Source organism: Gekko japonicus, unplaced genomic scaffold, assembly GCF_001447785.1.
Source record: "Gekko japonicus isolate JY-2015 unplaced genomic scaffold, Gekko_japonicus_V1.1 scaffold737, whole genome shotgun sequence".
Classification (NCBI taxonomy): domain Eukaryota; kingdom Metazoa; phylum Chordata; class Lepidosauria; order Squamata; family Gekkonidae; genus Gekko; species Gekko japonicus.
This window is the reverse complement of record NW_015173695.1, coordinates 720321-731366: the sequence shown is the minus strand read 5'-3', so window position 1 is coordinate 731366 and position 11046 is coordinate 720321. Positions and strand designations below refer to the sequence as shown.

The 11046-nt window shown below is 46.5% G+C and overlaps 1 non-coding gene across 1 annotated transcript; it reads left to right on the top strand.

Moving 5' to 3' along the window:
• Positions 1-2934: 2934 nt before the first annotated feature.
• Positions 2935-3006, top strand: TRNAD-GUC. The gene has a single exon. It is a non-coding gene; the product is annotated as a tRNA-Asp (tRNA).
• Positions 3007-11046: the final 8040 nt, after the last annotated feature.

The following is an 11046-nucleotide window of genomic DNA, read 5'->3' as shown; positions in this document are numbered from 1 at the left end:
AATATTATGGTCTAGCTGTGATTAAAGGCTAGAGTTATTTGCACTGCTGGGTTGGGGGACTTTCTGTGCATACAAACAAGGAGGAGAACAGGTTTTTTTAATGGCTTGTAGAACACAGGGAACATTTTTTCTGCTTAGAAGATCAAGCTCAATGTCACTAATGGTTTCCTGATGGACCGAGAAAATGGTGAAGAACTTGGGCTGGAGACAGATGAGCATTTTTTTCTGAGAATTAATTGTGGTTTGAAAGAGGGTGGTATGTCCCCTTATCCTACTTTGCAGAGCATCCCGCTAAGAGGAACATGTGGTAGTACCTGTAGGGTTGCCAATGTCCAGGTGGCACCTGGAGATCTTCTGCTATTACAATTGATCTCCAAGCAACCAAGACCAGTTCCCCTGAAGAAAGGGGCTGCTTTGGAAGGAGCCACAGTTTGCAAAGTGGGAACCAATTTCACAAATATGGGCTTCGTCCTGCTCCTATCCAGAGATAATCCCCCCCCCTCCTCCAACTGTGGGTATTAATCATGGTTTAGAGTGACTTGTGCACCATTGTTCTGGCACTCCATACCTGTTTCTTTCTTCTTCTACAAAAATTAAATATGCTAATACAGTCCACTTAGATTAGGATGCAACTCAGTTTAAGGTCCCATCAGTTCATTAATTATAACCCCCCCCCAAATCTTTTATGTATATTTGTGTTGTTTGTGTTCCATGGAATTCCCGACGAACCACATGATGGAGGAAAAGAACAGCTACTCATAGTACTCAATATACTTGGCTGAGGTCCCTCCCCTCCCCAAATCCTGCCATCCACAGGCTCCAACCCCCAAATCTCCAGGTATTCCAAGCCCAGAGCTGGTGACCCTAGGTATCTGCAGTGCTTCCAATACACCCCAATATGCAGGGGTCTTGTTGTAGAAAAAGAGCTGCTGGAGCTCATTAGCATAACTCATTAGCATAACTTATTTGCATATGCCACGCCCCCTGACATCACCGGAAGTGACAGAAGGCCACACCCCCTGACATCACCGGAAGTGTGTCAGAAGGCCTGGCTACTTACCCTCCTGCTTCATCCTCATTCCCAAACGGAATGAGGATCGAAGCAGAGGGCGGGGTAAAGAAGGGGGCGGGGCTTCACCACGTGACCGCCCCGCCCCCTAGAGGTTCTCTTCCGGAGCTCCGTACCTGAGAGCTCCCCCCGACTAGAGCCCTGCCAATATGTGCTGTGACAGATAAGCTTCAACCAGAACTTCCCATTGTGAATTTCGACAGATTTTCTCGGCACTGTGACCCAGACAACATATCAGCATCCAGCTAAAGACGTATAGCAAAAACAGGATATCTGTGTACGAGTCAAGATCTGGATGTCTGTCCAAGACTCAAGACCTTCTGACTGGGATTGCATTCCTTACTGGAACAAATGTAAAGCCAAAAGCAATGTTTTTTTTTAAATAAATTTATTTTCCATATTTTCACCTTTACATTGTATTTTATCCATACAATTATAGTTTCCTTATTTTATACATCTCTAGTAAATAACAAAGCTTCGTTCATTCTTATACATTTTCCACAAAAACTTTTTTCACGTTTTTCTTTTGTGTTTTAGCCAGTCATATACAATTTTCCATCTTTTCCAAAATACTTCTTCTGATTTGTTGTTCAGTATTAAGCTAAGTTTGTCCATTTCTGCTATATTGAGAATCTTCTGTTTAAGTTCTCTTGTAGATGGTATGGCTTTCGACTTCCACCGTCTAGCTACCAAGATTCTAGCTGTTGTTAATATATATATTATTATACGTTTGTGGTTTTTTACGTTATCCGGAATCATATTTAATAAGTAAATCTCAGGGTTTAAGGGTAATTTTAGTTTAAATACCTCGAGGAAGATTTTTTGGATTTTTTTCCCAATAATTCTTTATTTTACCACACCTCCACCATATATGGAGGTATGTTCCTACATTCTTCCCACATCTCCAAAAGCAATGTTGTTATGTTATGGAAAGTGTTTTTCTTTTTTCCTGTAGGACACTCACTCAGACACTGGAATGAATGAGTGAGCACTTGCTTGTCACTCCCACCCATCCTTGTAACTTTTACTACTGTATTCTAATAAACTTGAAAAGAACATGTTGCCTGGACCATACTTATATGTTCACCAGGAGCATCTCCCTTTTGGGTGGATAAAAGGCTTTCAACAGATATAGGTAACTGGGCACGGATTTTACCCAGATGTCCTTCAACCCAGCCCTGACCTGGATGGCTGATCTCACCAGCTCTCAGAAGCTAAGCAGGGTCAGCCCTGGTTAGTAGTTGGGTGGGAGACCACCAAGGAGATCCAGTGTTTGGTACACAGAGGCAGGCAATGGCCAATCACCTTTGTGATTTCTTGCCTGGTTACATATGTAAAAAAATGTAATACAACTTTAAAACCAGGCATGTTTTGGATGAAACGTGTCTGGTTTTAATGAAATGTTTTATTATGCAATATAAATTAAAGTTGTGCTATATTTTTTCACATGGGTAAACCCATTTTTATTGGTTGGGTTACTGGGCTTTGCCTCAACCTTTTTGGTTACCTGGTCCTCCCGAGTTGAAATGTTTTCTCCTCCCCCTCCTTTTTGTCTTGGCTTTGCAACCTTATGGGGTTGCCATAAGTAGGCTGTGACCTGATGGCACTTTCCACCACCACCACCTTTGTCCTAAACCACTGGGTCACCCCCTCAAAAGGGCCTAGTCTGCAACAGTGTGGTGCCCAATATCTTGTGAAGAGGGCAAGTCTTTCTAAGAATGCACAGCTTCAGTACCTGCTGTACGCATGTACAAGATTTGTGCATTGCCATCTTCACACAAAATATGTATCAAGGTGTATCAGGAGCCCATTAGTGGACTCCTGGTATCTATAGTTGTAATGTCCGAAAGGGGCTAATGAGGGGAGGGGCTGTGGCTCAGTGGAAGAGCTTCTGCTTGTCATGCAGAAGGTCCCAAGTTCGATTCCTGGCATCTTCAGTTAAAAAGGACCAGGCAGCTGGTGATGTGAAAGACCTCTGTCTAGGACCCTATAGAGCTGCTGCCAATCTGAGTAAATACTGACCTTGATGGACCAAGGGCAGTGTTCCCTCTAAGCCGAGTTAGTGTGAGCTAGCTCACCGTTTCTTAGCCTCCGACTCACACATTTTTGTCTTAGCTCAGGAAGGATGGCTCCAGAGCAATGCTCCCTCTAAGCTGTGTCTTGTGAGCAAAAGTTCTGCTTTTTGAGCTAGTGGCATTAAAGTTGTGAGCGAGCAATTTGGCTACTGCACACATTCGTTTGCTCTGGAGCCATCCCTCCTGAGCGAAGACAACAATGTGTGAGCTGGAGGCTAAAAAACTGTAAGCTAGCTCACACTAACTCAGCTTAGAGGAAACACTGCTCCAGAGCAAACTAATTTATGCAGTAGCCATATCGCTCGCTCACAGCTTTAATGCCGGTAGCACACAAAGCACAGTTTTTGCTCACAAGACTCCACAGCTTAGAGGGAGCATTGACCAAGGGCCTGATTCAGTATAAGGGGGGGGGGGTTCATGTGAGGCAGGGTGATGGTTGTCCAGAATGCAACCTTCTCCAGAGACCAAAACGTTCTCTCTTTCACTATTCCCACGTGACTGGCAGTCTTATTATGTCATCTTCCCTTTCCCAGAACACACACTGATTTTAACTAGGAAGAGTCTTGAGGAATTGAATGGAGGAATGGCTTGGGAAGGGGTGTGTGTGTTTTTAACCATTTACCCTGTGGCCACTTTTCTTCTAAAAAGTGATCTACCCTATCTGCTTTTCCACTTCTGGGGTGGGGTGGGGAGGAGAGATGGGCACCTATATTTTTGCTCCAGCAAATGCAAAAGCAACAGGGAAGATTTTTTTTTTTATGGGGGAATATGGCTGGAGGACAAAGGGTTAAGCACTCCTCCTTAGCTGATCCTCCAGTCAAACCTGAAGTCTTTTGAGGATGCTCTGAGGTAAAAAAGAGAGGGAAAAAACCAGGGGAAAGATACACACAACTGAAAGATACACTTCTTGCCTCAAGTCATCCTCACCGCCAAGGTTTAGAAACCATCCAAATAAACCAGCATCAACTGAGACGCTGCAAATGTCAGAGGAGTCATTCATGCGTCTCCTTCTCCGTGGTCCTGCATTTTGACTTGATTCATTCATAGATGATGAAGTCATCTCATATTTTAAAAAAATTACACATACACCAAAACCGACGTAACCCATACCACACTCGGGGAATACTTAACCAACCTCCCATGGCACTGGAAATCGAGAAAGCTTTTCTTATTCTTGTACAAATTATTTCATGCTTGGTGTATGCAAGGTTTGGCAGTCTGAATGCTAATATAGGGTTACTGTGTGTTCCTTATTTTCAGGGAATCTCTCTTATGGTTTCCTCTTCCAGAACATCACAGTCCTGGCAATTACAGCAATGCCCCTCTTATCAGAACAGCATGGCACCACTAAGATGGGAGACATGTAAATGCACCTGAGGATACTCTGTCGACATAAAAAAGGTCTCCTCCTGTAAAAGGTAAAGGTTCCCTTGCTTGAAAGCCAGTTGAATCTGACTTGTGGTGCTCATCTCCTTTTCAAAGCCGAAAACCCGGTGCTGTCCGAAGACGTTTCCGTCGTCATGTGGCCGGCATGACTACACACCGAGGCGCATGGAACGTTGTTACCTTCCCACCGAAGTGGTACCTATTTATCTACTTGCAATTTCTTGCTTTCGAACTGCTAGGTTGGCAGGAGCTGGAACTAGAGACGGGAGCTCACTCCGTCATGCGGCACACTCGGGTCTCGAACTGCTGAACTACCGACCTTCCACAGCCTGCAGTTCAGCGTCTTAACCACTTGAGCCACCGCAGACTAGACCACAAGACCCAAGCTTGGACATGATTTGTGACAGGTAACAGCCAAATATTAATTCAGTGCTGGTCAGAGACTGCCCTGATCCAGAAAGCCCAGGCAAGCCTGATCTCGTCAGCTCTCAGAAGCTAAGCAGGTTGACCCTGGCTGGTATTTGGACCACAGACCTCCAAGGAATACCAGACACGGAGGCAGGCAATAGCAAACCACCTCTGAATATCTCTTGCTGTGAAAACCCTAGGGGGTTGCCATATATCAACTATGACTTGACAGCCAAAAAAGAGAGAGAGAGAGAGAGAGAGAGAGAGAGAGAGAGAGAGAGAGAGAGCGATGACGTACTCGAGAGAGAGAGAGAGAGAGAGAGAGAAAGCACTGAATTATTCTTGGGGCTGCTTTCTTTTTTCTCCCCTTGGAACTCTCATGGCTTTAAAACAGAAGAAAACGACCTTTTTGGTTTGAATGGGATTTGGAGTCTAGGACTGGGTTCTGTTTGCCCTTCCCTCCGGCCGAAGGCCTGCTTGCTTCCTCGACCACCAACACTTTTGTTTGTGCAAAGGCTCATTGAAAACCATTGATCTTGCACAAACAGAAATACTAGCAGCAGAGGAAGCGAGCGGCGTTTTGGCTGGAGCAAGATGCCCGCGGAACAACATCATAGGACCTAAGTCTTGATGTCTGTGAAACCACTGGTGTGCCGGCAATCAAAGGGGAGGGGGAGAGACAACGGTTGCAGTCATACAGTGAGCAAGTTGTCTGAGCTCACCTCAGACTTGGATGAGGCTGCCCAAGTCCAAGAGGCAATGACAGGCACACCCCATGCCCATTCCTTTCTCCCACAGTACCATCCTGAAGGGCACTGCCAGACCCTCAGGGCCTCACCTTGATTCCTTGGTTGGGGAACCACTCATAGAATCACCAAATCATAGGGTGCGTTCAGACGCGGCCTTTCTGCCAGCATAAACTGCACCGGTTGGAACCGGTGCAGTTTATGCCGGCAGAAACGCGATCAGACTCACCCTCCATCTTGCGAATGCCTCCGTTGGACGCCCGCTCACACGCTGCGGGCGTCAGCGTTTGTTGTTATTTTTTAAGCAGTTTGAGCATGCGCACACGCAGCCATTCGGAGAATGGCGATTTTTGCGCATGCTTAACCCCCCCCTTACATTTAAACTTTAAAGGTAAGCACTTACCTTTAAAGTTTAAACCCCAACCTGGCCTCCCTGTAGTCCCGGACTCCTCCAGGACGGTAAAGTAAGGGCTTTTTTATATATATAAACAAATGCTCAGGGCGAAGGTTCGCCTGAGCGCATATCGCTTAGTTTTTTTAAAAAAATGGCGGGGGAAAGCCGGAAGCCTCAGGCTTCCGACGGAAGTGGCTAGGCACCGGTGGAGAGCGATCAGACACCGGTTTGTATCGGAAGCCACTGTTGTACTCTGTTTACCACCACTTCGGACCTAGTGGCAGAGTACAACGGTGTAAAAGGATTTACAACGGTTAGGGACGGGAGGCAGATGTTCGCCGTGTGAACGCCCGTAAGTACACCGGTTGGAACCGGCACCCTAACCGTTGTAAATCCCCCATCTGAACGCACCCATAGAGCTGGAAGGGACCTCCAGGGTCATCTGGTCCAACCCCTTGCACAATGCAAGGGAGTCTCAGAGCAGCTTACAAACTCCTTTCCCTTCCCCTCCCCACAACAGACACCTTATCAGAACTCTTAGCGTGTGTGACCGCAGCCATGACCTGCCTAAGTTCACAGAATCAGCACTGCTGTCAGATGGCCATCCAGCCTCTGCTTGAAAACCTCCAAAGAAAGAGAACCCACCACCTCCCGATGAAGCCTGTTCCACTGAGAAACCCCTCTAACTGTTAGGAAGTTCCTCCTAATGTTTAGCTGAAAACTCTTCTGATTTAATTTCAACCCATTGCTTCTGAAGCAACAGAAAACAATTCAGCACCCTCCTCTATATGACAGCCCTTCAAGTACTTGAAGATGGTTATCATATCACCTCTCAGTCGTCTCCAGGCTAAACATACTCCACTCCTTCAACCTTTCCTCTTAGGACTTGGTCCTGTGGGCCAAGCTGCTTGATCCGGTGTGCTAATCTTCAACACCTCTAGAATGGGCAGCCCATTTGTTGGTTCCACCACTCTATGTTATACCTCACTCGCGGGGGAGGGTGTGGCGGCAGTATGTGTAGAAAAATGTTGATTTTAAAAAATGTCTTAAGAACACACCAAACAAGAACGGATATACTTTCAGAACCAAAATAACTGCAGCACTCGAGTCTGCTAACTGCCATCTCCATTTCCCCCAGAATGCTCCATGGTCTTGGAGAGGCAAGTGGCATATCAACAATAACAGTTTAAATTTACTTCAGCTATTACTCCCTGCCACATCTACACATTTTGCCCAACAAGGATTGAGAGATCTGCATTAGACCGCTTCAGACCGCAGGACAGCAAGTGATATTCTCGGATCCTCCTTCAAGAAAATGATTTCCTGCATAGAGTACACCAGTGTTTCACGAAGAAGACTGTGTGCAGCCCTATTTCCCTAATGAGATTTTTTAAAAGCTTGGAGTGAGAATTCAGAAATATGATCTCCCTATCTGCTGTTTGAAGTGGTACAGTCTTAAATTCTATCACCTGTGACTTGGCTCTGAATGATCAAAGTTGTGCCAAGAAGAAGAAAAAAAAACCCTCTGCTTACACGACATTACACAAATAGCGTAACACTGGAGCTACAAATTTGTGGCTGGAAAAATCATAACTCCTGTCCTCTTCCTCAACAGAGGGAAGGTCATAAAACTTCCTGAATAGCTCACTGCTTTTCTTTGATTCTAACAAATGCTTCAGAGCGCAAATTACCCCGCAGACCAGAAAACAGAACTTCTGTTGTGTGACTTGGTCGCTGTTCCCACAAGCAGCATTGTTACTTCAGGGCCAGGTTTGGGGAACAGGAAGGAAGTGTGCTGTGGTTGCTAGGCAACCTCAGGATATATTCCCCAACCATAGCCACAGGTTGGAAGAAGTGTGTGTGTGTGTGGGGGGGGAGAGAAATGCTTACAAATGGTGGGTAAGATGCTACAACCATTTGGCTAGAGGAAGCACAGCCAGTGTGGGAAAACAACAAGAAGAGCTACAGAGATTGTATGCCGCCTCTCGAGAATAGGCTAGCCAGGTTTCCTACTGTAACAGGAAACCTTCCAGCCATGAAACCCCCCCCCCACTGCTATTCAACAGGGCAGTGAGGGGGAAATGGGGGGGGGAACTTGCAACATCACTTTTGGCGCAAAACTGGAAGTGACATCATCGGGGCAACGCTCAAGGATTTGCCCAAAACTCTAGTCTGGATGAATCCCTACAGTCTCACTCCAATGCAATGACGTCACTTCCAGTTTTGCACCAGAGGTGACATCATACATCGGCACAACACCAAATCGCACGTCTCTGCTCCCTAGGGATGCCAGCCTCCTGGTGGGACCTAGGGATCCTTCAGAATTACAGCATCTCCAGACTACAGAGATCAGTTCCCCCTAGGGTTACCAGGTCCCTCGAAGCAGCCGGCAGGGGGTGGAGGGTGTGCTTACTGGGAGCAGGGAGGAATGCCCAGCATTTCAGCAACATGCCTACATGACACTCTGGTTTTTGGACAAAACTCTATGGTAGAATTAGCTTCTACCATAGAGTTTTACCCAAAAACCAGAGCATCGCCTCCGATGTCCCCAATGTGCCTACATCATTCAGGGTCTTGTAGACATGTTTCTTTAATTTCTGGTGTTCCTTCCTTTTTTTGGGGGGGGGAATTCCTCCCCACTGGCCAGCTGTGGAGAGGTAGGGCCTGGCAACAGGAGACCCGGGGGGTGGGGGTCTGGCATCCTGGAAAAAATGGATGCTTTGGAGGGTGGATTCTATGGCACTGTATCCCGCCGAGGTCCCTGTCCTCCCCAGGTTCTATCCTCCAAACTCCAGGAGTTTCCCAACCTTGATCTGTCAACCATACCCAGCCACTGGCCAGGGGGGACCTGGCAACCCTACTGCTCCGCCATATTCTTCGGCCTGGTTGCCAGCATTACCTGGCAACCCTACTTTACAAGCCTGCTCAACATGCATCACAATGTATAAAGCAAGACAATAATATAATAATACAAAACCACCACCACAAAATTATCATCATAGGCAACCGAAAACAACACCCATAAGACAACCCTACAGGTAGAACATAAAAACTGCCAAAAAGATGGAACCTCTCAATTAAAAGCTCAGGTAAAGAAAAGAAATATTTTGGCTTGGCTCCTAAAGGACAGTAAAGCAGGTACTAGGTGAGCCTCTGGGGGAAATCACATTAAAAAACTCTCAAGGATTTGCCCAAAACTCTAGTCTGGATGAATCCCTACAGTCTCACTCCAATGCAATGATGTCACTTCCAGCATTGCACCAGAGGTGACATCATACATCGACACAACACCAAATCGCACATCTCTGCTCCCTAGGGATGCTGGCCTCCTGGTGGGACCTAGGGATCCTTCAGAATTACAGCATCTCCAGTCTACAGAGATCAGTTTCCCTGAAGACAATGCATGCTTTGGAGGGTGGACTGTATGGCATCGTACTCCACTGAGGTCTGTGTCTTCCCCAGGCTCCATCCCCAAATCTCCAGGAGTTTCCCAACCTGGATCTGACAACCCTACCCCGTCATCTGCCGCTGGTGGTCAGGAGGCAGGTGGCAACCCTATTCTACCACATGGCAGCTTCCTTGCTCTTCTGTTGCTTTGAAGTTCTGTCCAGAAACATTCCTGCAGAAACCCACAGCATCCCATAGAAGAAAGCATTCCAAATTTGGGGAATGCTCTTAATAATGTCAGCCTCAGCTCTGGGTAGACAGGAAGCTACCTCTAGCACACAAATGTTCTTTAAGAAAAAAAGGGAGGGGATTGGCCAAACAAGTTGGATTTGGAAGTGATTCACTGTCAGGTAATCCATCATTACTAGCCACTCTGCTACTCAAAAAACCCCAACACAACAACATTGGACATTTCTGCAAAATAGATCTATGCACAAGGTTAAAAAAACAAAAAAACAACCCACAACATTTGAAAACCAGAAAAAAAGTCTATCACAGCAGGTTTTGTCCCTGCTTGAAATATGACAAAATTGCTGTGTGGAAGGGCCCTACCATGCGACACATGTGCCATGTTTAACCATCACAGGAGTGTGTTCTTTGATGTTTATATTTGCAATTTGATCTAGCTGGGTCAACCACTTGAATCTTAAGTTCCGCCGAATAATTTTGCCTTTTTGAGCCTATTTTCAGCTTGCCCAAATCAGTACCTTATATCTTCTTTAAAACACCCCCCCCCCCGATCAACATGTGTTTAGATATTTAGCGGGAAAGGGGATCCTCAAGACATTTGTTCTAGTGTGAGTTTGCTTGCAGAAATTCAAATGTCTATTTTAATTTATTCCCCCTCTCTCAATTTTAGCATCAAGTAAATAATGAAGTGCCATCAAGTCGCAATTGACTTAATGACAAATGGAGTCCCCTCGTGGGGTTTTCAAGGCAAGAGATGAGCAGAGGTGGTTTGCCATTGTCTGCCCCTGCATAGCAACCCCGATCTTCCTTGGTGGTCTCCCAATCAAATACTAACCATAGCTTCCAAATTCCGATAACTTTGGGCTAGTCTGGGCTAGTCTGGGCTATTCAGGCTGTAGGAATTAGCTATCTGTAACTTCATGCTAGGCTTGCCAAGTCTGCCCGGGGGGTGGGGAAACCCCCGCCCCAGAGGCCCGTTCCCTGCTGTCGGTGGATCGGGCCCCGGGGGGAACCCCACCCTGACGTGCATGTCACCTGGAAGTGACACGACGATGCCGGGGACGCTGGGGGCAGGGCCACGGTCATCTGAGGGAAAACTCTATGGTTTTCCCTCGGATGGTCGTGGCCCCGCCCCCAGCATGCCCGGCGTCATCACGTCACTTTTGCGCACGCACTCCCACAGCAAGCCAGGAGTCCCCCGCTCCGGATACAGGTAACACTTGGCAACCCTACTTCATGCTGAAATTTTAATTTACCCCTTTTATTTCCAAATGTCAGCATCAAGTTACACACAGATAATCCCTACATGGAAATACTTTCTAGGTATTCTAA